Source organism: Entelurus aequoreus, linkage group LG25, assembly GCF_033978785.1.
Source record: "Entelurus aequoreus isolate RoL-2023_Sb linkage group LG25, RoL_Eaeq_v1.1, whole genome shotgun sequence".
NCBI lineage: Eukaryota > Metazoa > Chordata > Actinopteri > Syngnathiformes > Syngnathidae > Entelurus > Entelurus aequoreus.
This window is the reverse complement of record NC_084755.1, coordinates 14,189,834-14,215,243: the sequence shown is the minus strand read 5'-3', so window position 1 is coordinate 14,215,243 and position 25,410 is coordinate 14,189,834. Positions and strand designations below refer to the sequence as shown.

Sequence of the window (25,410 nt, the reverse complement as noted above, 5' to 3'; positions counted from 1 at the left end):
GTTCAGCGAGCACCTCGACCTCCAGTCCATCAAAGTCACAGCAAAGCAGCAGGTCGTTGCATTTCATTTAGCGCTACGGAGCTACGCGAGGTGCGCTTTGGTCGATGTTCCCTAATGATTTGACGCGATCATTAAAATTTAAGATCACATAAGAAAACAAATTAGAATGTCCTCACTGGCGCTGGATCAGTTTGGTTATGATGACATTTGTAAGAACGCGTGCAGTCATGTCTGCGGTTTGGGCCATGGTAATGTGGCATTTGTGTGAGGGTCCTCCCTCAGCCCCCCAGGGGAGAAAGGATGCTGGGAAACAAAAAACAAAAAAGGATGAGTAAGTGGGTCAGTCTCATCCAGGAGCAGCAAATATTCACCATAATAAGGGTGTAATGTGCTACTGTACATTTTCTTCATCTATCAATCAGAGGGGAAATTAGTTTTTTTTCTGCTGTCTCTGTCGTGTTAGACAGAAAGCTTTAATAATAGCCAGTGCCATTGGAATGTTTCAAATCAAAAATGTATTTATATTAAATGAGTGTATGACGGATATGACATCCAGCACAGTATTGTAAAAAAAAACAAAAAACTATTTGTGAATGTCCAACTTTCTGATTGTGATTTTCTACTCACATTTTCTGTGTTTTTAGTGATTACAGGCTTGCATAATTAACTGTTTCCTCCTAACGATGAATGTATTATTGACTTGAAGATGATGTATTACTGTGATGTGGGAACGTATGCAGAAAAGCCCATATTTTTAATGATGAAATAAAGAGAAGTAGCTCTACTGTCTCGTGCCGGCTTTTCTCGAATGCATGCGATGGAAGAGGAACACGTGAAACCTGATGCATCCTCAGCAATTTATCATGGAGGTTAGTCACTCTTAGTGTGTGTGTGTGTGTGTTCTGGCAATGCTTACTTAATGGGGACATCACTTTGTTTACACAGTCACCTTTAGGGGACCTCTGACGGTATGGGAACAAAAAAACAGGTCCCCTAAAGGGAAACCTTTAATTTAATTTAATCTTTTTTTTATTTATTTATAAATGGTCCTCAGTAGTCACGTACAAATGTGTATGAATTATGCAAAATTATTTAAATTTGGTCCCCATGAACCTTATTAACTCTTTTTTCCCCAGGGTCCCCAGTAAGAATGATCATCAATCCAGAGATTTAAAGACATGTATGAGCTAACTGGGCAGTGGCCATTTTACCTCATTTTTGTATGCCTCCACAACCTGTAGAAAGGGTGGTCCCCACAAGTGATGATCAAAAACTTGGTACCCAAGTTAGGACCGAAAAACGTAAAACCATTGCATCTAATAGAGAGCTTTTGTTGATTTAAACATTGCAAGGTGCAAAGGCAGCAATATACAAAAAAACCAAGACGGCAGCTAAAGAAGGACTTCCCTATCCATCCCTGGAAAACCCCACCAGGTGAACAGCTGATTTTACGACTTCCGGTGCTGACGTGAACCAACTCGCGTCCCATATGTGACCGTAGGATGAACAAATACACTACGGTACTAAGACTATAGTGGCCATTAACAGTTAGTTTCTCCAGCTTGGTTGCCCAAAGTGCGTGGTCCGTGACTTGATTGTCATCGGCAGTTACAAACAATAGAGTTACAAAAAATAGAGTTCTCATCTGCACCCCTGGTGGTGAAATCCATCGCCATAAGGGTGGTCCCAAAAAGGAGGGATTTTTCAAATTGAAATAAGTGTGTGTAAAAATTTGAAGTGCTCCCCCTCTGGTCAACATATGAAATAACAAGTGTGTGTAAGAAATTGAAATGCGCCCTCTCTGGCCAAAATTAATTAAAATGAAAAAAAAAAAAAATGTATATAGAGACATACCTTGAAGTAAATAATGAAGATTAAAAACCAATTACAAACAAAAACATGTAAATAAAATAAAAGACTAAAAGTTTACCTTTTTTATATTTGCATAGTATGTATATATTATTAATGTTGTAAACACAAATCTTTATATATCTAGAAAGGATGGTCCTAAAGAGGTAGGCATTTTTCGGAGGTCTCAAGAAGGTAACAAATACAAGAATGTGTGTGTGTGTGTGTGTGTGTGTGTGTGTGTGTGTGTGTGTGTGTGTGTGTGTGTGTGTGTGTGTGTGTGCGTGTAAGACTTCAAGGCTATAGTTCTACAGAGTGGAAAAACAGGGCTCAGGTGTCTCCACTTTCACACCAATAACGGGAGTAATCACCCCCAAGGATTCCCAGGCACGTTTAGTTTTCAGACAATATTTCATTTGAATCTCTCATCTCATCTCTATCCCTCGAGTTAGCCTAAAACCGATGCATTTGTTCCAAAACGACAGAAAATACCACATCAAAAACCTTTCAACAGTGGCGGGCCGTGCGCTTCCCACCTAGGCCTTCAGTGATGTCCGACTTCAATGATTACCTCTCAAACTACCATCATTTATGTCACAACATGACCATTGCTGGAGAAATACTATACAGGAACACATTTACGCAACACTCTCCATTGAAACACATCAACAGTGTACAAAACGGGTTATTTTCTGGCGCATTTAATAATCAATAAACCCACATCCACAATTAAAACATATCTTATGTGGTACTGTCAAAATTAAAATTGCAAAAAACATATAAAATGTGAAAAAATAAAGACATAAAATATTTGAACTCACAATTTGTAGCACCCATTCGATGCCATGTAAGCCAGTGGTAGCGCTCGTAGTCGGTTGATTAGAGTGGAAATGGCGGGCAATTCCCCATTTCATCGCCAGGAAAGCTGAGCAAGCTTCCGGGGTTGGCCGACGTCGTCTCACAAGATGTAGTTTCTCTTTAAATATCCTTCTCGAAAATGGCCTTACAAATATATGTGTTGTCTTGTCTAATCATAAAATATGCAGACGAGGCGTGTTGGCTGAGTTCTTAAAGTTTACTCCACAGCGTGCTCATCAATAACATTCCATTCAACAACCTAAACAGGGCTACTGTGCATGCTCTTCACTTCTGCGGCATGCTGGGTAATTAAGTTCTTATGTTACCTAGCTCATAACATCACAATATATATCAATCAACGTGCTAAATTGAAACTTGTGCATGGACACTCACTTTGGAATGACAAGTGAGTATCCAATCACAGTCTTGTTAACATCAGGCTACCTAGATAGGCTACTGTCAACAACTTGTGATCTGATTGGTTATCGGAACTGTCTATCATGTATGTTTTCCTTAAATACATCCGCTAACAGTCCCGGTGAGTATCCAATCACAGGACGCGTAAATGTCACGTTCAACCTTAGGCCAGCTAGAAGGCCTTACTGACAACAACTCCTGATCTGATTGGCTATCGCAACTGTCTATCAACTGTATGTTTCCGTTTACTTACAGTGCACAGACGCCCGCATTGTCTATTCTGAAGGCCCTGGGCAGATTTCGTACAGCATAAGCTACCTGAATTCTGATTGGATAAAACTTCTATAACCTAAAAACAACAATAATAATTTTAGATATTTAGGGAAAGTAAATTAAAAAATACATTTATCTTTAATTATGATCATGATTTCTGGTTATGTTAGGGCCCTGACGGCACACCACTGCCTTTGAAAATAACATTTTTAATCCCACATATATAACACATATGAATGCAATTTTTAAGTCACAAAATGTTCATTTTTGTCCACCAGATGGTGCTACTTTTTCCCATTCAAAGCATGCAGCAGAAGGTTACAGTGTTTACTGCTTGCTGTAAGAAGTCGCTTATGAATGATCTCTAGACAAACTTTGCAGCTTGCTTTAAGAAGTACTGGTGGCAAAATTGTTAAGGAAATCTTTAAAAGAACAAAAGGACTAAAATGATGAACATACATTATATACTGTAGAAATTAACAATCGGTGAGAATTTCAAACGCAGTTTACCTAAAAAAAAATCACAAAAAGGGATGCTAATCGACTTCCTTTTAATTTAAAGTTGCTAAATGAATGCAATATAATCAAGAGTCAAACTGTCCCCATCATAAAAACTTTAAGTGTACGCACTTAATATATACAAATACAGTCCATTTTACACACAATGTTTTAGGTAGCATTTGTGACTGTCACACAAGTGTAAAATTAGGATAACGGCTGTATAATAAAGTAAAACCAACTAAAATAAAGCAAAACTACTTACATGTTGAGGGCAGAGGCAGGTTTTCAGAGTTAAATTGTTGCATTAATCATATTTTTTTACACACTGGTTCGTCCTACAAGTGTAATAACTAAATCCAACTAAAACAAAGTAAAACTATTTACTTGTTGAGTACATAATATTACATGACATTTTTCACACTGAGATGTGTGATACAAGTGCTATAATAAACAAACCTTTTATTTGTATGATAAAACTAAACTGTATGATAAAACTAAATCCAACTAAAACAAAGTAAAAATACTTACTAAGCGCAGAGACATGTTTTCCGAGTTAAATTATTGCATGATTGCAATTTGACACTCTGATTAGTGATACAAGTGTAATAATAAGTGACCCCTTTTAAAATACAAACTAAATACAAATAAAATAAAGTCAAACCTGTTTGAGTGTTGAGGGAGGTTTGACGAGAAAAAACTATGCATGAATCACCATTTTTAGACCCTAATTCATCATACAGGTGTAATACTAAGTGAACTTTTGTAGACTAACAATAAATTCAACTAATATAAAGTAAAATAATGTACTTTTTTAGAGCGTAGGCAGGTTTAACTAGTTATATTTGTGCATGAATCACAATTGTACACTCTGATTTGGAAAGTGTAATAATACGTGAACCTTTGTACAATAAAAATACATCCAAATAAAATTTGATTAAAAAAACAACTCCATTTTTAAAGGCCTACTGAAATGATTTTTTTTTATTTAAACGGTAATAGCAGATCCATTCTATGTGTCATCCTTGATCATTTCGTGATATTGCCATATTTTTGCTGAAAGGATTTAGTAGAGAAAATCGACGATAAAGTTTGCAACTTTTGCTCGCTGATAAAAAAAGCCTTGCCTGTACCGGAAGTAGCGTGACGTCACAGGAGCTAGTATTCCTCATAATTCCCCGTTGTTTACAATGGAGCGAGAGATTCGGAGCGACAAAGCGACGATTACCCCATTAATTTGAGCGAGGATGAACGATTCGTAGATGAGGCACGTTACAGTGAAGGATTAGAGAGGCAGTGATGGACGTATCTTTTTTCGCTCTGACCGTAACTTAGGTACAAGCTGGCTCATTGGATTCCACACTCTCTCCTTTTTCTATTGTGGATCACGGATTTGTATTTTAAACCACCTCGGATACTATATCCTCTTGAAAATGAGAGTCGAGCACGCGAAATGGACATTTAAAGTGACTTTTATCTCCACGACAATACATCGGTGACACACTTAGCTACTGAGCTAACGTGATAGCATCGTTCTCAAATGAAGATAGAAACAAAAGAAAAAAAACCCTGACTGGAAGGATAGACAGAAGATCAACAATACTATTAAACCATGTACATGTACCTACACGGTTAAAAATTCTCAGCCTGGTAAGGCTTAACAATGCTGTTGCTAACGACGCTAAGGCTAATTTAGCAACTTAGCAACCGGACCTCACAGAACTATGCTAAAAACATTAGCGCTCCACCTACGCCAGCCAGCCCTCATCTTACCATCAACAGCCGTGCTCACCTGCGTTCCAGCGATCGACGGCGCGACGAAGGACTTCATCCGTGGGTTTGGCGGCAAGCATCGGCTAGGCGTAGTAAGAAGTCCTTGTTGTGTTGCTGTAAGTACTGTACTTAGCCGCTAATACACCGATCGATCCCACCTACAACGTTCTTCTTTGCAGCCTCCATTGTTCATTAAACAAATTGCAAAAGATTCACCAACACAGATGTCCAGAATACTGTGGAATTTTGTCGAAGAAAACAAGAGGTTTTTGTATCGGGTCGATGGGGTACAACCACTTCCGTGGATTTTGTGACGTCACGCGCATAAATCATATCCAAAGGAGTTTTTCAACCGGAAGTGTGGCGGGAATTTTAAAATTGCACTTTATAAGTTAACCCGGCCGTATTGGCATGTGTTGCAATGTTAAGATTTCATCATTGATATATAAACTATCAGACTGCGTGGTCGGTAGTAGTGGGTTTCAGTAGGCCTTTAAAGTCAAATTCTGTATAGACCAAATGTTTTAAAATTCTAAATTACCATACAAATGTGATAAATAAATATCCGTACAGCAAAAACTTTGATATTTAATTTTATTGTATTACCATATTTTCTGGACTATAAGGCGTACTTAAAATCTTTTTTTTTGTCAAAATTTGACAGTGCGCCTTATAACCCGGTGCGCCTAATTGGTTGAGCTTACCCACCTCAAAGCTATTTTATTTGGTACATGGTGTAAGTATAAGTGTGACCAATAGATGGCAGTCAAACATAAGAGATATGTGTAGGGTGCACTATAATGGCGATATGTCTCAAGTAAACACCAACCTTTTAAATGTTTCATTAAAAATATAGAACATTACACAAGGCGCTCAAAATGTTTTAGTACGACTTTGGTAAGCTATGAAGCTGCACCGCTTGAATGATTGTCGGCACATTAAACATAGGAGTATTATTATGGTGTGTGTATAAGGTAAGACATAATCTGGCATTTTGTTTCGCAATATTATGCAAAAGCAACTTTTCTTACCTTCTGGTACCTGCTGATCTGTATTTGTATTTGTATAAGTCCTGAAAAATTGCGTGCATCTGAATTTGTAGTCCGTGCCGACACCGTAGTTGATAAGCTTCTTCTTTTTCTCTATCTTCTTGTTATGGGACATTCATCCTCCACTGTTGCCATTTCTAATATAAAGTAGAGTAAAGTTTTTACTTATATCTGTCAGTAAACTCGCCATGAAAGCGCTAAAAGATACCGGTTTAGTGAGTTTACATTATTCACCCAAGGAACTTTAGTTATTAGAGTTCCGGTCGGACGGTTTTTCACGGGACACATTTCCGGTGTTGTTGTTTCCGGATGAGGAGATGCTGCTCCGTTATTGATGTAATAAAGTCTGAATGTCATTAAAACAGTTAACTCCATCTTTGACACTTCTTTCACTCCCGCCCTTGAACGCTACACCACTACAACAAAAATGACGGTGAGAAGACGCTGCCGAAGGTGAGCCACGTAAATAAGACCGCCCACAAAACGGTGCAGCCGGAAGCGACTGTCAGAAAGCGGCTTGAAGATGATCTGTAAAACATAATCTACGCAATATTTTGACTAAAGAACCACCATTACATGTTATGTAGACCACAAGGAAGTGTTTTCCATTCAGAAAAAATAAATAATAATATGACTCCTTCAGTCGCGATTAAAAGTTTACATACACTTGTAAAGAACATAATGTCATGGCTGTCTTGAGTTTCCAGTAATTTCTACAACTCTTTTTTTTTTGTGATAGAGTGATTGGAGCACATACTTGTTGGTCACAAAAAACATTCATGAAGTTTGGTTCTTTTACGAATTTATTATGAGTCTACTGAAAATGTGGCCAAATCTGCTGGGTCAAAAGTATACATACAGCAATGTTAATATTTGGTTACATGTCCCTTTGCAAGTTTCACTGCAATAAGGCACTTTTGGTAGCTATCCGCAAGTTTCTGGCAAGCTTCTGGTTGAATTTGTGACCACTCCTCTTGACAAAATTGGTGCAGTTCAGCTAAATTTGTTGGTTTTATGACATGGACTTGTTTCTTCAGCATTGACCACACATTTAAGTCAGGACTTTGGGAAGGCCATTCTAAAACCTTAATTTTAGCCTGATTTAGTGAAGTGAATTATATTTATATAGCGCTTTTCTCTAGTGACTCAAAGCGCTTTTACATAATAAAACCCAATATCTAAGTTACATTTAAACCAGTGTGGGTGGCACTGGGAGCAGGTGGGTAAAGTGTCTTGCCCAAGGACACAACGGCAGTGACTAGGATGGCGGAAGCAGGGATCGAACCTGGAACTCTCAAGTTTCTGGCACGGCCACTCTAGAACCGAGCTTTACCGCCCCTGATTTAGCCATTCCTTTACCACTTTTGACATGTGTTTGTGGTCATTGTCCTGTTGGAACACCCAACTGCGCCCAAGACCCAAACTGATGATTTTAGGTTGTCCTGAAGAATTTGGAGGTAATCCTCCTTTGTCATTGTCCCATTTATGCTCTGTAAAGCACCAGTTCCATTGGCAGCAAAACAGGCCCAGAGCATAATACTACCACCACCATGCTTGATGGTAGGAATTGTGTGCCTGGGATTAAAGCCCTTACCTTTTCTCCTCCAAACATATTGCTGGGTACTGTGGCCAAACAGCTAAAAAAAATTTTCATCTGACCACAGAACTTTTCTCCATGTGAATTCAGATGAAACAAAAATTGAGCTTGCCAGAAGCTTGTGGATGGCTACCAAAAGTGCCTTATTGCAGTGAAACTTGCCAAGGGACATGTAACCAAATATTAACATTGCTGTATGTATACTTTTGACCCAGCAGATTTGGTCACATTTTCAGTAGACCCATAATAAATTCATAAAAGAACCAAACTTAATGAATGTTTTTTGTGACCAACAAGTATGTGCTCCAATCACTCTATCACAAAAAAATAAGAGTTGTAGAAATTATTGGAAACTCAAGACAGCCATGACATTATGTCCTTCACAAGTGTATGTAAACTTTTGACCACGACGGTTTTCTACAACTATTCATGGCTTCATGGTGATATGGCTGATATGAAAATAAGTGGAAGTTCCACTGCTATTCCCTGCCCTACTGCCCCCTTTTGCACGTGCACTCACACCACAAGCAGCAGCAGCCGCACAATCAAGGCTGGGGCCGACAAGCTGATCCATCTTTATTACTGCAGCAGCAGCAGCACTGCTACACGGACCCAAAAAAAAACACACACACTCCCTTTTGCCTCTTTTTCTTCTATATCTCCATCCCCCCCATCCCGTTTCATTACCTTATCACTTTGCGGCATCATAGTATCTGCCGCATGTGCAAGACCTTACGAACATTTATCAGTTATTGCAGCAAGGAGACGAATAAGTCCAGAGCAGACTGACAGAACTAGGCCAGACTGGCACACACACACAAACACAAACACACAAACGCGGATTAAGCAGCTGGTGACCTTATCGCTCCTGTGGGGAGATGTGCCATGTTTGCCACGAAGATGGTGTCTTTGGTGAGAGGGCTGTTAATTAGCTGGTCGTCAGCTGTGTGTCAGACTGCCAATGTGAGCGTGCACTTTAGGAACTTTAGAGATGCTTTAATGGAAGTACATAGACTTGTTTAACGGGCCCATCATACAAGAGATGCAATGCTCGGACCTTATGGTATACCAAGCTATACCAGGGGTCGGCAACCCAAAAATACAAAAAACTAATCTGTCTGGAGCCGCAAAAAATGAAAAGCCTTATATAAGTGTTATAATGAAGGCAACACATGACATAAGTGTCTATATTAGCTATATAAGTGTCTATATTAGCTATAATAGCCTACTATCAAAATGACTAAGTGTCCCAGTTTGAAGCCAATCTTCGTTTACAGAAATGTTGAAATGTAATAATTATTCTACACATTTTTACAACATTAGAAACCATTAGTAAATCAAGAGGCTACTCAGAAGGTGAGATAACTCCTGGAAATGACTAGCTTTTAATGGCCAAAGGTATAGATGTGTGTGTCCAAGTTAAAAGGAACTGTCTTCTTTTAATAGATTTATGACCATCTTTGGCAAGCTAGGTAATGTTTGCTGTGGTCTGGAACAACATGGCAGACAAACAACTATCTGAAATGCAGCCAGATAATGTGTCATGAGACATGCAAAACTAAATTATATACAAAGAAGATAAGAGTAAAGGATATTAAATGAGCTCAAATATACCAACAAATGAGGCATAATGATGCAATACGTACATACAGCTAGCCTGAATAGCATGTTAGCATTGATTCGCTCTGACCAAATATGCCTGATTAGCACTCCAACAAATCAATAACATCAACAAAGCGCAACTTTGTGCATCCACGCACAGCATAAAATGTTTGGTGGACAAAATGAGGCAAAGAAGGAGTGGAAGATTTTACATGTAAACAAACGGTTGCGTGAGAACTAGTGAGTTCATGAACCGCCGAAGTTAGTAGGATTGATTGATTGAAACTTATAAGTAGATTGAACAGTACAGTACATATTCTGTACAATTGACCACTAAATGGTAACTAAATGGTAAGTTTTTCAACTTGTTTAAGTTGGGGTCCACGTTAATCAATACATGGTAATCAAGGACAAAACGATGTTCACCAAATACTCTCATCAGTGAAGCATACACACAAACATATTAAACAGTGGGCTTTCTAATAATTGGGAAGGTTTGTGTCATGTTTGTCCCCAATCCTTTTTTAAAAATGCTCCAGGGAGCCACTAGGGCGGCACTAAAGAGCCACGGATTGCTGACCCCTGAGCTATACCATCGATAATTTTAGGCTCCTTTAATGCTTATCATTTGTGAAATTGTTTTGTCATAGCAACAAAGCATCTCATCTGATTATGCATGTGTCCCTTGTGAAACATTTATGGTGGCACGTACAGTATGCTCTACTCTTTTGGTGAAATGGACGTATCCAACCTATTCTGTGGGGTTGGACCTTGTGAAACAGTCTTTGTGTTCATTGCTTCAAGTCACAAAATGTAAATGGAGTATTGTTGGTGTTTTTTTAATGTTTTTTTATTGGGTTTTATGGGTGGAATAGAGAACCTCCCATTGGGTCCACTCTAAGCGGACTTTTATTTACGAGTTAGAATGCATTAAAAAAAAAAAAATCAAGTCTTTCATTATGTTTGTGAATGATCAAAAAAAAAGTGCAGTTCACCTTTAAGACAAATACAATTAGTAGTAAATACTAAAAACAAAACAACGGATAAAAGCACATAGATAAGCCATGTAGCAGGTAAAACACACATTGTTTTAAAGATAAATTGGCCTTAGTGTGTTAATGTGAGTGTGAATGTTGTCTGTCTATCTGTGTTGGCCCTGTGATGAGGTGGCGACTTGTCCAGGGCGTACCCCGCCTTCCGCCCGATTGTAGCTGAGATAGGCTCCAGCGCCCCCCGCGACCCCAAAGGGAATAAGCGGTAGAAAATGGATAGATGGATTGTTACAAATTTCAGTAATTTCTCTTGCATTAGTTTGCGCTACATGGGCGGTTTGGACTCTGCTAATATTTGGCATCAAGACAAACAGCTGTGGGCGTGTCTACGTATCACATGTGCACAAGAGGGGAGGTAGTTAACTATGTTATGGGAGTAGCGTATGTGTGTTTGCGGGAATGGCAATATGTTGGGTGAGTGACGTCAGTGAGTAAATGGGCGAGTAAAGAGAGAGTGTGGTAGCGTGTGCACTGCGCAGTCGAGTGGCGAATGGGTCCTGCCGACTCCTGAAAAACTAATATTAAAGCGATTGTCATCGGTGGCCCTCATTCTGACCCGAAAGCGGAGCTAAGCAGACCCATTGCTGGGTAATGTGAAGGGTGTTACCCTGACAAAAACATCTGGCCTGTGCTCCTCGCCTATGGTCTGCATGGGAGCCGAACAGCAGGGAAGGTGTAACAACTCATACCAAAGACTATAAAAATGGGACCCATTACCTCCCTGCTTGGCACTCAGCATCAAGGGTTGGAATTGGGGGTTAAATCACCAAAATGATTCCCGGGCACGGCACCGCTGCTGCCCACTGCTCCCCTCACCTCCCAGGGGGTGATCAAGGGGATGGGTCAAATGCAGAGGACAAATTTCACCACACCTATTGTGTGTGTGACAATCATTGGTACTTTAACTTTAACTTAACTACATTACCGGTCACTCTTTAAACTCCTTGTGCAGATCTGAATGTTTAATATTTAAATGTTTACCTAAGTTAAAAGCAAATGTGGTAATTCTAATCGCCACGTTTGGCGAGGCGTTTTTTTAAAGCAGCGCGGCGCCTCCCTGTTTAAAGTGTCACCTTTATCGTTAGTTTTGAAGCCAATAATGCCTCCATATTGCGCTACACACACACTCTTTATTAACCAGTAGAATAGTCCTTTTTTTTTGCCATTCTTCCTCTCCATGGTGGTTTTGTTGTATGCGCTTTGTGTGTGCGTTTTCACAGACTCAACATCATGCGCCTCGGATCTGAACGTCACCTCAGCACGGCAACATACGGTGAAAAAAAAGTACTGGTATTTTAATAATAGATTTTATTTGTAAAAAGCACTTTCCATTGAGCAAACAACCTCAAAGTGCTACAGTGTATGAAAAAAATAAATAAATAATATATATATATATATATATATATATATATATATATATATATATATATATATATATATATATATATATATATATATATATATATATAATAAAAATAAAAAAATAAAAAACTAGAACTAGCATGCATATATCTAAAAAAAAGGCTTTTTTAAAAAGAAGGGTTTTTAAGCCTTTTTTAAAAGCATCCACAGTCTGTGGTGCCCTCAGGTGGTCAGGGAGAGAGTTCAAAGCCCGGTCTCCCATTGTTGGAGGAGGTTGGTCTGTCCGGAGCGGAGGTGTCGTGTGGAGGATTTGGGGGTGAGCAGTTCTTTGCGGTAAAGGGGGGCATTTTCATGGAGGCACTGGTGGGTTAGTAGGGAGACTTTGTATTCAATCCTGAGTGGAACAGGAAGCCAGTGAAGGGATTTGAGAACTGGTGTGATGTGGTCGTATTTCCGCACTCTCATCAGGATCCTAGCAGCACTATTCTGTAAGTACAGCAGTACTTACAGAATAGTGGAACCATTTTTCAAAGGCAGTATAGTATCGTTTTTAATTCATTATAGTACCACGGTACTTTATTAGTATCATACAACCCTAGTGAGAACTATACACTACTAGTGGAGGATGCATGCACATGTACAACGGCAGACTCGCGCAAAGCACTTCGGGTAAATTCATACCATAAATGGATGCTCCGCAGAAAACGTCACAGGACGAGACAAGTTTCAAATGGCTTGTTTAGAGGAAGTATGAAAAAAGGCAAGATTGTTTTATATATATATATATATATATATATATATATATATATATATATATATATATATATATATATATATATATATATATATATATATATATATATATATATATATATATATATATATATATATAGAGTAAAACATTTTAAAATATTTGCAGATTCCAAATACACAACAGCAGGTACCAATAGGTAAGAAAAATTGGTTTTGCATGATAGGGCACCTTTAAGGTACCAAGTGTGCCCTATGGTGAAGTGAAGTGAATTATATTTATATAGCGCTTTTCTCTAGTGACTCCAAGTGCTTTACATAGTGAAACCCAATATCTAAGTTACATTTAAACCAGTGTGGGTGGCACTGGGAGCAGGTGGGTGAAGTGTCTTGCCCAAGGACACAATGGCAGTGACTAGGATGGCGGAAGCGGGATTCGAACCTGGAATCCTCAACTTGCTGGCACGGCCACTCTACCAACCGAGCTATGCCGCCCTATACAACATGAACAATATTCCTACTGTACCAATGAGCCACTCATAAAGGCACCACTTGATGATGTAAAATGTCTGCAACTTCATTTTAAGTCAAGGTTTTAATGTCACCTGCGGTGCGCCGCAACTTTTTTTTTGCCTTTGATGGAAAAAGATGGCGAAGGCTGACTAATCTCTCTTGTGTTTCTTCCCAGCTGCTTCGCTTGTGGCCGTGAATATCTGCCTGTTCAATCTATTAGCCACCGCGCCGACCTGCATGCTTTTATCTGGCTAAACACACCACCTTGATGTTGGAGTGGCGCTCCCTATGATGGCGGCGCTTAGAAGCTTCAAACAAAAGGTCACCTGGGAGGCTCGCATGCGAGTGAGATCGGATGAACGCATGAATGCATGATGACGGGTTGAGAAGAATCGAGACATATAATTGAAACATGTGTTAGCAACATGTTCCATGTTGGGGAAAACGTCAACAGGGGAACTGCCATTTTTGGTTAATTAGACTTGATTGAAATATTTTTAAAATAAATTTTTTTAAACTCTTCAAAGTTCAGGAATATATTTAAAATGCTAAGATTAGTATGATTTATAATAATAATAATGCCTAGATGTTCCTAAAAATGGGGGTTCTTGCACAATGTCTTAAAAAAAAAACACTGAAAATGATTAAAAAAATTAAAATGCTGGGATTATAATGATTTATAATAATAATAAATACAATAAAATCGCGTTTTTGCGGTAACTCTTTTAGAAAATACACTCAAGAAATGGGATTGTTATGATTATAAGTAGGGATGCTTTAAAATGTAATATCGGAAATTATCGGTATCGGTTTCAAAAAGCAAAATGTATGACTTTTTAAAACGTCGCTGTGTACACGGACGTAGGGAGAAGTTCAGAGTGCCAATAAACCTCGCCCAGTCACATAATATCTACGGCTTTTCACACACACACAAGGGAATGCAATTCATACTTGGTCAACAGCCATACAAGTCACACTGAGGGTGAACGTATAAACAACTTTAACACTGTTACAAATATGTGCCACACTGTGAACCCACACCAAACAAGAATGACAAACACATTTCGGGAGAACATCCGCACGGTAACACAACATAAACATAACAGAACAAATACCCAGAACCCCTTGCAGCACTAACTCTTCCGGGACGCTACAATATACACCCCCCCCCCCCACACACACACACACACACCTCAACCCCGCCCACCTCAACATCCTCATGCTCTCTCAGGGAGAGCAAGTCCCAAATTCCAAGCTGTTGTTTTGAGGCATGTTAAAAAAAAAAAATGCACTTTGTGACTTCAATAATAAATATGGCAGTGCCATGTTGGCATTTTTTTCCATAACTTGAGTTGATTTATTTTGGAAAACCTTGTTACATTGTTTAATGCATCCAGCGGGGCATCACAACAAAATTAGGCATAATAATGTGTTAATTCCACCACTGTATATATCGGTATCGGTTGATATCGGAATCGGTAATTAAAGAGTTGGACAATATCGGAATATCGGATATCGGCAAAAAAGCCATTATCGGACATCTCTAATTATAGGAATAGTATTTTAGTTTATTTTTTATTCGGTTCTTGTAAGAACTTAATAAAAAATGTTAAAAATGCTGGGATTATTATGATTCATAATAATTTTTAAATTTAAAAAATTGGGTTTTGCAGCAATTTCTTTAAAAAACACCAAATTTAGAAAATGCTAAGATTGTTCTGAATTTTAATAGTGATAATAAATTAAATGAAACTATGTACTTGCAAGAACTCTTTTAGAGAATACACCAAAAAAAACAAATCTGATTTTTTTTTTTTTTTTTAAACAATGGGATTATTATGGCAGCACGGTGGTACAGGGGTTAGTGCATGTGCCTCACAATACGAAAGGTCCTGAGTAGTGCTGAGTTCAATCCCGGTCTCGGGATATTTCTGTGTGGAGTTTGCATGTTGTCCCTGTGCCTGCGTGGGTTCCCTCCGGGTAATCCGGCTTCCTCCCACCTCCAAAGACATGCACCTGGGGATAGGTTGATTGGCAACACTAAATTGGCTCGAGTGTGTTATTGTGAGTGTGAATGTTGTCTGTCTATCTGTGTTGGCCCTGCGATGAGGTGGCGACTTGTCCAGGGTGTACCCCGCCTTCCGCCCGAATGCAGCTGAGATAGGCTCCAGCACCCCCCGCGACCCCAAAAGGGACAAGCGGTAGAAAATGGATGGATGGATGAAATATTTTTTTAGAGATGTCCCGATCAGGATCACGGGATTGGATCGGGGGACGATATTTGCCGTTGTTAACTGATTGGCTCTTGAGCTGCCGAGCCTCAATGTTTACTTGGCTAAAGATTTTATGCAAAGATTCCTTCAAAAGGGACACACAGTTCCATTTCTGCAGGATATTATTTGCTACACACATGCAGGAGTTGCATGGATTCCAGAAGGGTGCGTGTTTTGACACAACACCGGCTCGAATTTCAAAGCTCACAACAACGAACGTGTCGTCTATCCACAGTGCGAAGCCATCGTGGTAGAAAATAAAGTTTCTTCCAATGTAGCATTATCACCGGAGGACTAGGGAAAAAAGGAAGGGCTTAGCATGATACACACTAGGGTTGTACGGTATACCGGTACTAGTATTAACAAATTAATGCTATCGTTTCCAAAAACTAATTTATATACATCCATCAATCCATCCATTTTCTACCGCTTGTCCATTTCGGGGTAAATTGATATATATGTTAATATAATATGTATATATAAATATTATATGATGTATAAGTAATACAAATATAATACAAAAAAAAGCATTACCCGATCACAATTTTTCAAAAATGTATGAAAATGGAAAAAGATGAGGAACATTATTTTTTGTTTTGTTTTAATATGGTTTCTGTAAGAGTACTAATGAATCAAAAAAGGTACTATACTATACTATAATATAATATATAAAGTATACTATAATGTATAAAGTACCGGTTCGCCATGTTATTTTTTTTTACAGGCATGACGTCACGTCGCGACATTGCTGGTTTTACGAGCAGAGGAGCATGTTCGGCAGCGCAAAATCACAGAGTACTTACAAGCAGACAGTGTGTAGACGGAATATATACATACTGTATATATATATATATATATATATATATATATATATATATATATATATATATATATATATATATATATATATATATGTGTGTATAAAGCCCATAATGCCATTTTTTGTGGTCCTTTTTATTTAGAAAAGTATCAAAATACATTTTGGTACCAAAAATATTGGTATCGAGACAACCCTAATATACACACACCGAGCAGGACGACACAGGAAGCTACCTGCTAAAGCTTCAATGTAACGTTGAAGTGATTGATCCTGATGTCGATACTATCGATACCTAGTATGGCATCAGTATATAATTGATACTAAAATGATTATAGTGATATATTTTTTTCTTCTTACAAATATTCTGGGGTTGTTTTTGTTATTTTTTTTTACAAAGTCAGATACTTAGTCTCAGGATAAAGATAAGACTTTGAGGGCAAAACCCAAATTATTTAAATGGGAGTCAATAGTAGTTTTTGCTTTTGTTTAGTTATTGTGCACTAGTCACTTTATTTTGTTAAAAAAATAATTGTATGCACAACCATTCCTGCTAAATACAGACAAAAAACAGTTTTAGTCTTGACAAATCACATGCTAATGTAACAGAGGTAATTTATGATCTCAATTGCTTACTGTCTTACTACTCTTCTTATTTTAATGTCATTGTATCTAATTTATTACATTTACACATTATGTAATGTGACTCTTTATTTTGCAAATGTTATTATTCTAAGTTTAGTACTGTGATTTCCTATATTTTTTTATGGTCACTGAGCGTCACATGTCCCAGCAGACTTCCAGGCTGAGGCCCGTGTATGTAGTCAGTCTGCGCTCTTCCATGTGACGGTTTAAAATGTATAGAGAAGGCTGATTGGAGACTCACTATGATTGTTTTCACCAGAATAAACTATGTTTGAGCTGGAAGAAAGACTGGGTGTCGTCTTTTGGGGGAAAACACAACGCTAAGGAGTACTACATCGCTACACTAACTACTTAGACATTAGAGCAGGCCTCGGCAATTATTTCTCATTTAGAGAAAAAAATGTGTCTTGGGGCCGGTATATCTATTTTTAGGAACACTAATACAAAACCTGACAATAATGTCTGATTGAATGCTAAAAACGTTATGACAGACCGCCTTAAAAAACGTATGGAATTTAAAATTTTTCTATGAACGAAAAAACACTGAATATTGACAAAATATTTCAACATATTTTACAATCAAGTGAAACGCAACAAAAATGCAACAAACAGTGAAATATGAACGCGAAGGGTACAAAATAAACCCACCTACAATCTGATATATCTAATATTTGCTGAATTCCCCCCAGGGATCAATAAAGTACTTTCTATTCTATTCTATATATCACTGAGCTTTAGAACTTTGTTGTAAAAAATCTCCTTCTGCGTCTGTGGAAACGCTTCCAGCCCACACTGCTTGGTGCCTCGTCTGAGCTGCTGTGACGTAGATGACCATAGTAACCAATTAGATGACCATAGTAACTAATTAGATGACCATAGTAACTAATTAGATGACCATAGTAACTGGTATATCATCCATAAGTGCAGATTCCAACCATTGAAATACTTTGTATAGTTGAAGACTTACGGTCATTAGAAAACATGACTGCACATCATAACGGCAGCTACAGTTTCCATCTTAAAGATCTAAAAAAATTATTAGGGAATGTCCGGCGGGCCAGATTGAAAAGCTCAACGGGCCGCATGTGGCCCCCGGGCCTTAATTTGCCCAGGTCTGCATTAGAGTGAGATAGCTGGTGAAATTAAAACATTTAAAACAGTTTTCTCTTATACACATGCTCAAAAGTGTGCACATCTTGTCGGAACACCTGCCATAGTAGTAAAAATTTGTAAACTTATTGAAATTAGGCTCATTCTAAAAGTAATTGGATTGGATTGAGGTTTAAAGAAACATAAGCTGAAGGCCACCACTTGAATGGGACCACAGCTCCTTGTGTAGACCCTTCCATGTATCTTATCCCTCCCTCCTCTTCATCTCTGTAGGAAGGTCAGATTTGAGTAAGTCATTGATGAGAGCGTGATTACTATATCATCACCTCCTTTAATGATGACCTTTGCAGCCTTGTCCTTCCTTGTCAAGAGCACTCAGCATTGACACCACCCTCACTGTCGCTAAAATCGCAAACGAATAAGGACAATCTAATGGTAGCAACAACAATCCTTCAAAGTTTTACCAACAGCTTTTTTTTTTTTTCTCCAACCATAAACTCAATGACTCTAGCGGAAATTCTATCCTGTTTCATTATTCAAGAGCGCCTCATAGATTTTGCATCTAATTAATGAAAGCATTTTGAGTGAAATGAAAGGTGTGTTGAAACATGATGAGTGGATATGGGAAACACATCTAAACCGTGACAAGTCCTACATTTGTGAGAGTGGGACTATTTCGCATGAGTGCAAGGGCTACTGGCGCTGAATGAACGGGATTGAACGGTAGAATTAACTTCCATGTGAAAACAGGAAATTCTGGGAATTTGTTCTGTTGTGTTGCGGTGCAAATATTCTCCCGAAATGTGTTTGTCATTTTTGTTTAGTGTGGTTTCACTATATGGCACATGTTTATGACAGTGTTGGCGTTGTTCATATGGCCACCCTTAGTGTGACATGTATGGCTGTTGACTAAGTATGCCCTTCATTCATGTGTGTGTTCTAACTTAACAGGATCATTACAAATGTCAATAGTCGGACAGAGATAAGTCTAATCTTGACTTCTACATTTAAAAACCATTATTAACCCATCAAACGCAGCAATATATTTGCAAGGCCATTTTCAAGAAGGATATTCAAAGAGAAACTATATCATTGGAGACAAGTGGTACCACTGGCTTGTACTGCCTCCAATAGTGAGTTCAAATATGAATTTTTTTCACTTGTAATATGTTTTTTGCTATTTTCATTTTGACAGTACCACATAAGATACACTATATTGCCAAAAGTATTTGGCCACCCATCCAAATTATGAGAATCAGGTGTCCTAATCACTTGGCCCTGCCACAGGTGTATAAAATCAAGCACTTGGGCATGGAGACTGTTTCTACAAATATTTGTGAAATAATGGGCCGCTCTCAGTGATTTCCAGAGTGGAACTGTGCAACAAATCCAGTCATGAAATTTCCTCGCTCCTAAATATTGAAAAGTCAACTGTCGGCTTTATCATAAGAAAATGGAAGAGTGTGGGAACAACAGCAACTCAGCCACGAAGTGGTAGGCCACGTAAACTGACAGAAAGGGGTCAGCGCATGCTGAAGCGCATAGTGCAAAGACTTTCTGCAGTCAGTTGCTACAGAGCTCCAAACTCCATGTCACTTTCCAATTAGCCCACGTACAGTATGCAGAGAGCTCCATGGAATGGGTTTCCATGGCCGTGTGCAGCTGCATCTAAGCCTTGCATCGCCCAGTCCAATGCAAAGCGTCGGATGCAGTGGTGTAAAGCACGTCGCCACTGGACTCTAGAGCAGTCGAAACGCGTTCTCTGGAGTGATGAATCACGCTTTTCCATCTGGCAATCTGATGGGCGAGTCTGGGTTTTGAGGTTGCCAGGACAACGGTACATTTCGGACTGCTTTGTGCCGAATGTCAAATTTGGTGGAGGAGGAATTATGGTGTGGGGTTGTTTTTCAGGAGTTGGGCTTGGCCCCTTAGTTCCAGTGAAAGGAACTTTGAATGCTCCAGGATACCAAATCATTTTGGACAATTCCATGCTCCCAACCTTGTGGGAACAGTTTGGAGCAGGCCCCTTCCTCTTCCAACATGACTGTGCACCAGTGCACAAAGCAAGGTCCATAAAGACATGGATGACAGAATCTGGTGTGGATGAACTTGACTGACCTGCACAGAGTCCTGACCTGAACCCGATAGAATACATTTAGAATGAATTAGAACGGAGACTGAGAGCCAGGCCTTCTCGACCAACATCAGTGTGTGACCTCACCAATGCACTTTTGGAAGAATGGTGGAAAATTCCTATAAACACACTCCGCAACCTTGTGGACAGCCTTCCCGGAAGAGTTGAAGCTGTAATAGCTGCAAAAGGTGGACCAACATCATATTGAACCCTATGGGTTAGGAATGGGATGGCACTTCAAGTTCATATGTGAGTTAAGGCAGGTGGCCAAATACTTTTGGAAATATAGTGTATGTTGTAATGGCTAATGCGTTTTAATTGATTTTTAAATGCGCCAGAAAATAACCCATGTTGTACACTGTTGAGGCGATTCAATGCCCAGTAGGGCGTACATTTGTCCTGTATAGTATTTCTCCAGCAATGGTCATGTGGTGACATCAATTATGGTATTTTTAGAGGTAATTATTGAAGTCGGACATTACTGAAGGCCAAGGTGGGAAACGCACAGCCCGCCAGAAATTCTGGCAATGATTTATGAAAGTCCTTTCACACCGAATTAGGGTCATGTTTACGTCTAAACTCGGCCACACGTTTTACTATTTCTACTTTTATTAAAGTTCGTACAGGGGAACCTCAAAAGATGTACAATTTGGAACAACTTGCTAGGGGTTCATCTGATCATTTTCACTTTGTTTGTCCCCTCTTAGTTAAAGGGGAACTGCACTTTTTTGGAACTTTGCCTATCGTTCACAATCATTATGAAAGATATGACGACGGATGGATTTTTTTTTCATGCATTCTGACTATTAAATACACGTAAATAAAAGTCTGCTTACAGCGGAGCCAATGGGAGCTCCACTAAGCCACCCATAAAATCAGATAAATAACCATTCAAAAAGAGCCAACAATACTCAATTTACATTTTGTGACTTGAATATTAAACAAGTATTAGTGATATTGTTATTATAAGCGCTAACGCAGACAGATTATTAATTAATCACAGTAAGTGATGTTTTATTATGTTTGTTGGCTCTCAAAAAGTCTGCAGTGAGCAGAAATCAGTGATGAAGAAAAAAACCCAAAAGCAAATGTGACGCGTTTTTGAAATTATTATGCCGCGTATGTTTAAAATGATCAAAATCTATAAATATTAAATGTTATTAGAAATGTGCCTGTCACTACATTAGATATATACTTGCATCATATATATAAAACCCTTATGAGAGACAAGCAGAAATATGTTGTTGTTTTCTTAAGCATTCTTACTCGTAAATAAACGTAAATTGAAGTCAGCTTACAATGGAGCTAATGGGAGCTTTCGACCCTAAAATCTGATAAATAACCATCCAAAAAGCGCCAACAAAATACTCCATTTACATTTCGTGACCTGAATATTAACCAAGTGTTAGAGATATTGTTATAAACGCTAATGTTAAAGACCTACATTTAGCAGAGAATTGATCAGAGAGAGGTAACTTCCTTATGCTGCTGCACTAACATCAGCAGCCGCTCAGATGCTTTCTTGCCCCGGAGCTTGTGAAAGTTAATTCTCGACTGATAGTTAAATGATATAGACATAAACTGAGATGTTGGTAAACTTGGACAGCCAATTTAGACCCTGAAACGACCTCCTTTTCTCTCTTAGCTCTAGGCAAAGGCGGTCACACTCCTTCCCCTCTCCGTGTCTGCCCAGCTAGGCCTGTCTTGTTTAACTTTCTTAAAGCCTCGTTTTGCACTGCTTTACAAAATGTAATAAGTGATCTAGTCAACTGGCCTCTCAACAAAATTGACAATATCTCGGGTTCGGGGGAATCTGCCTTTTCTGTCGAAACGATTGTTGCGGGACACACGACGGACTCTTGGGAGAAGCGGGATGCCGTGTTCCTGGCGACCCTTTCAGGCTAGGACATTGGAATCATGATAACAGGACATCTGCTGATTGGAGTAAGCGTTGCCCTGCATCGACAAATTGGAAGATGCTGGCAGCCGTTCAAGGTACCACAAAGCTGCCACAAATGATTGGAGGACGCGGGCAGACCGTGGGGACTCATACTTTTGTGGTTTTGGACTTAATCGCAGACTTAATCGCAAAAAGATGGTTTGAAAAAAACAGACTACCTTTGAATCTCAGTCAAACTAAAATAATGCTATTTGGTAACAGTAGAAGATAAAGTCAAACACAAATACAAATAGACGGAATAGAAATTGAAAGAGTAAATGAAACTAAATTTCTAGGTATAATGATTAATGATAAATTGAATTGGAAAGCTCATGTAAAAAATATACAACATAAAGTAGCAAGAAACACGTCAATAATGAATAAAGCAAAACATGTTCTAGACCAAAAATCACTTCATATTCTCTACTGCTCGCTAGTGTTACCATATCTGAGTTATTGTGTAGAAATATGGGGAAATTACTACAAAAGTACACTTCATTCATTAACGGTGTTACAAAAAAGATCAGTTAGTATACATAATGTTGGATATAGAGAACATACAAATCCTTTATTTATTGAATCAAAAATACTGAAATTCCACAACATAGTGAATTTGCAAACAGCTAAAAGCAAACTATAATCTGCTACCCAAGAATATACAACAATTCTTCTCAAGAAAAGAGGAGAAATATAATCTTAGAGAAAATTTTAATTTAAAACATTTGTATGCACGTACAACACTTAAAAGGCCTACTGAAACCCACTACTACCGACCACACAGTCTGATAGTTTATATATCAATGATGAAATCTTAACATTGCAACACATGCCAATACGGCCGGGTTAACTTATAAAGTGCAATTTTAAATTTCCAGCGAAACTTCCGGTTGAAAACGTCTCGGTATGATGACGTTTGCGCGTGACGTCACGGAGTGAACGGAAGTATTCGGACCCCATTGGATCCAAAACAAAATGCTCTGTTTTCACCACATAATTCCACAGTATTCTGGACATCTGTGTTGGTGAATCTTTTGCAATTTGTTTAATGAACAATGAAGACTGCAAAGAAGAAAGCTGTAGGTGGGATCGGTGTATTAGCGGCGGACTACAGCAACACAACCAGTAGGACTTTGAGATGGATAGCAGCGCGCTAGCCGCCGACCTCACCTTGACTTCCTCAGCCTCCGGGCCGCCGACCGCATCTATGATCGGGTGAAGTCCTTCGTTGCTCCGTCGATCGTTGGAACGCAGGTGAGCACGGGTGTTGATGAGCAGATGAGGGCTGACTGGCGTAGGTGGATAGCTAATGTTTTTAGCATAGCTCTGTCGAGGTCCCGTAGCTAAGTTAGCTTCAATGGCGTCGTTAGCAACAGCATTGTTAAGCTTCGACAGGCTGGAAAGCATTAACCGTGTAGTTACATGTCCATGGTTTAATAGTATTGTTGATTTTCTGCTATCCTTCCAGTCAGGGGTTTATTTATTTTGTTTCTATCTGCATTTAAGCACGATGCTATCACGTTAGCTGCGTAGCTAAAGAGCTTCGCCGATGTATTGTCGTGGAGATAAAAGTCACTGTGAATGTCCATTTCGCGTTCTCGACTCTCATTTTCAAGAGGATATAGTATCCGAGGTGGTTTAAAATACAAATCCGTGATCCACAATAGAAAAAGGAGAAAGTGTGGAATCCAATGAACCTTTGTACCTAAGTTACGGTCAGAGCGAAACAAGATACGTCCTGCACTGCACTCTAGTCCTTCACTCTCACGTTCCTCATCCATAAATCTTTCATCCTCGCTCAAATTAATGGGGTAATCGTCGCTTTCTCGGTCCGAATCGCTCTCGCTGCATTGTAAACAATGGGGAAATGTAAGGAGCCCTTCAACCTGTGACGTCACGCTACTTCCGGTACAGGCAAGGCTTTTTTTTATCAGCGATCAAAAGTTGCGAACTTTATCGTCGATGTTCTCTACTAAATCCTTTCAGCAAAAATATGGCAATATCGCGAAATGATCAAGTATGACACATAGAATGGATCTGCTATCCCCGTTTAAATAAAAAAAATTCATTTCAGTAGGCCTTCAAGACCTTCAGTATATCAGTATGTGGAATTAAATGATGGAATGGATTAAGCAAAGCAATCAAACAATGTACTAATATGATCCACTTCAAGAAACTCTTCAAACTTAAAGTGTTTACAAAGTACAAAGAAGAAGAACCATGATAAACATTCTGAATTTATTTAATCCATCCATTCATTTTCAAAATAATCTTACTCATCTCACCATATGAAATATAACTTACTTCACCGAGTATTATTTATTTATTTATTTTTATTGTGATTACTTATGGAGTATATAGTGAATAAATTGAGAACAGGAAGTGAACAAAAGTTTTAGCAACTGTTATGTAAAATAAAAGGGGTAGGATTAAATAAGCTCTGCTTCTTCCTACTCCCTTTCGAACATGTTGAAAAGAGAAACTGGAAATTGTGATGTATCATGCTGTATGCTTGCATGTTCGAAATAAACTCAAACTCAAACAGGACAACATCTGAGACGTTGTCTGTCCTTCAAGATGAATTTGAGGACCAGAAATAGTAAATTAGATAGAAAAGTTTAAATTTGTTTTCGCTCGCTCAAACACTAAGATTTTTATCTGGTTTGTTTTCCCTGACTGCAGTATAATTTTTAAATGAAGCTAAACCAAGCACTAACAACATCGCTGTTGTTGTCTACTTCTATTGCTCGTTTCCTTCTTGTTTCCATTCAAATGTAAGTAGAGCAAAATCAAGCACAGGAATGTTGTTGTTCATATTGGCGTTTTGTTCTCTCATTCTGTCCCCTTTTAAACTGATTCAAACCAGATACTAGCAGGTGACATTGTTATTCTTTGGGCTGTTG

General features: G+C 38.7%; 1 long non-coding RNA gene across 1 annotated transcript in view; it reads right to left on the bottom strand.

The window, feature by feature from the left end:
- Window positions 1-25,410, bottom strand: part of LOC133642927 (uncharacterized) — a 40,529-nt gene that overhangs the window by 2,602 nt on the left and 12,517 nt on the right. The window contains exon 4 of the long non-coding RNA XR_009824627.1: window positions 1-303. This exon is cut by the window's left edge and continues 2,602 nt beyond it. This is a non-coding gene — a long non-coding RNA (uncharacterized LOC133642927). The remainder of the gene's footprint in view (window positions 304-25,410) is intronic.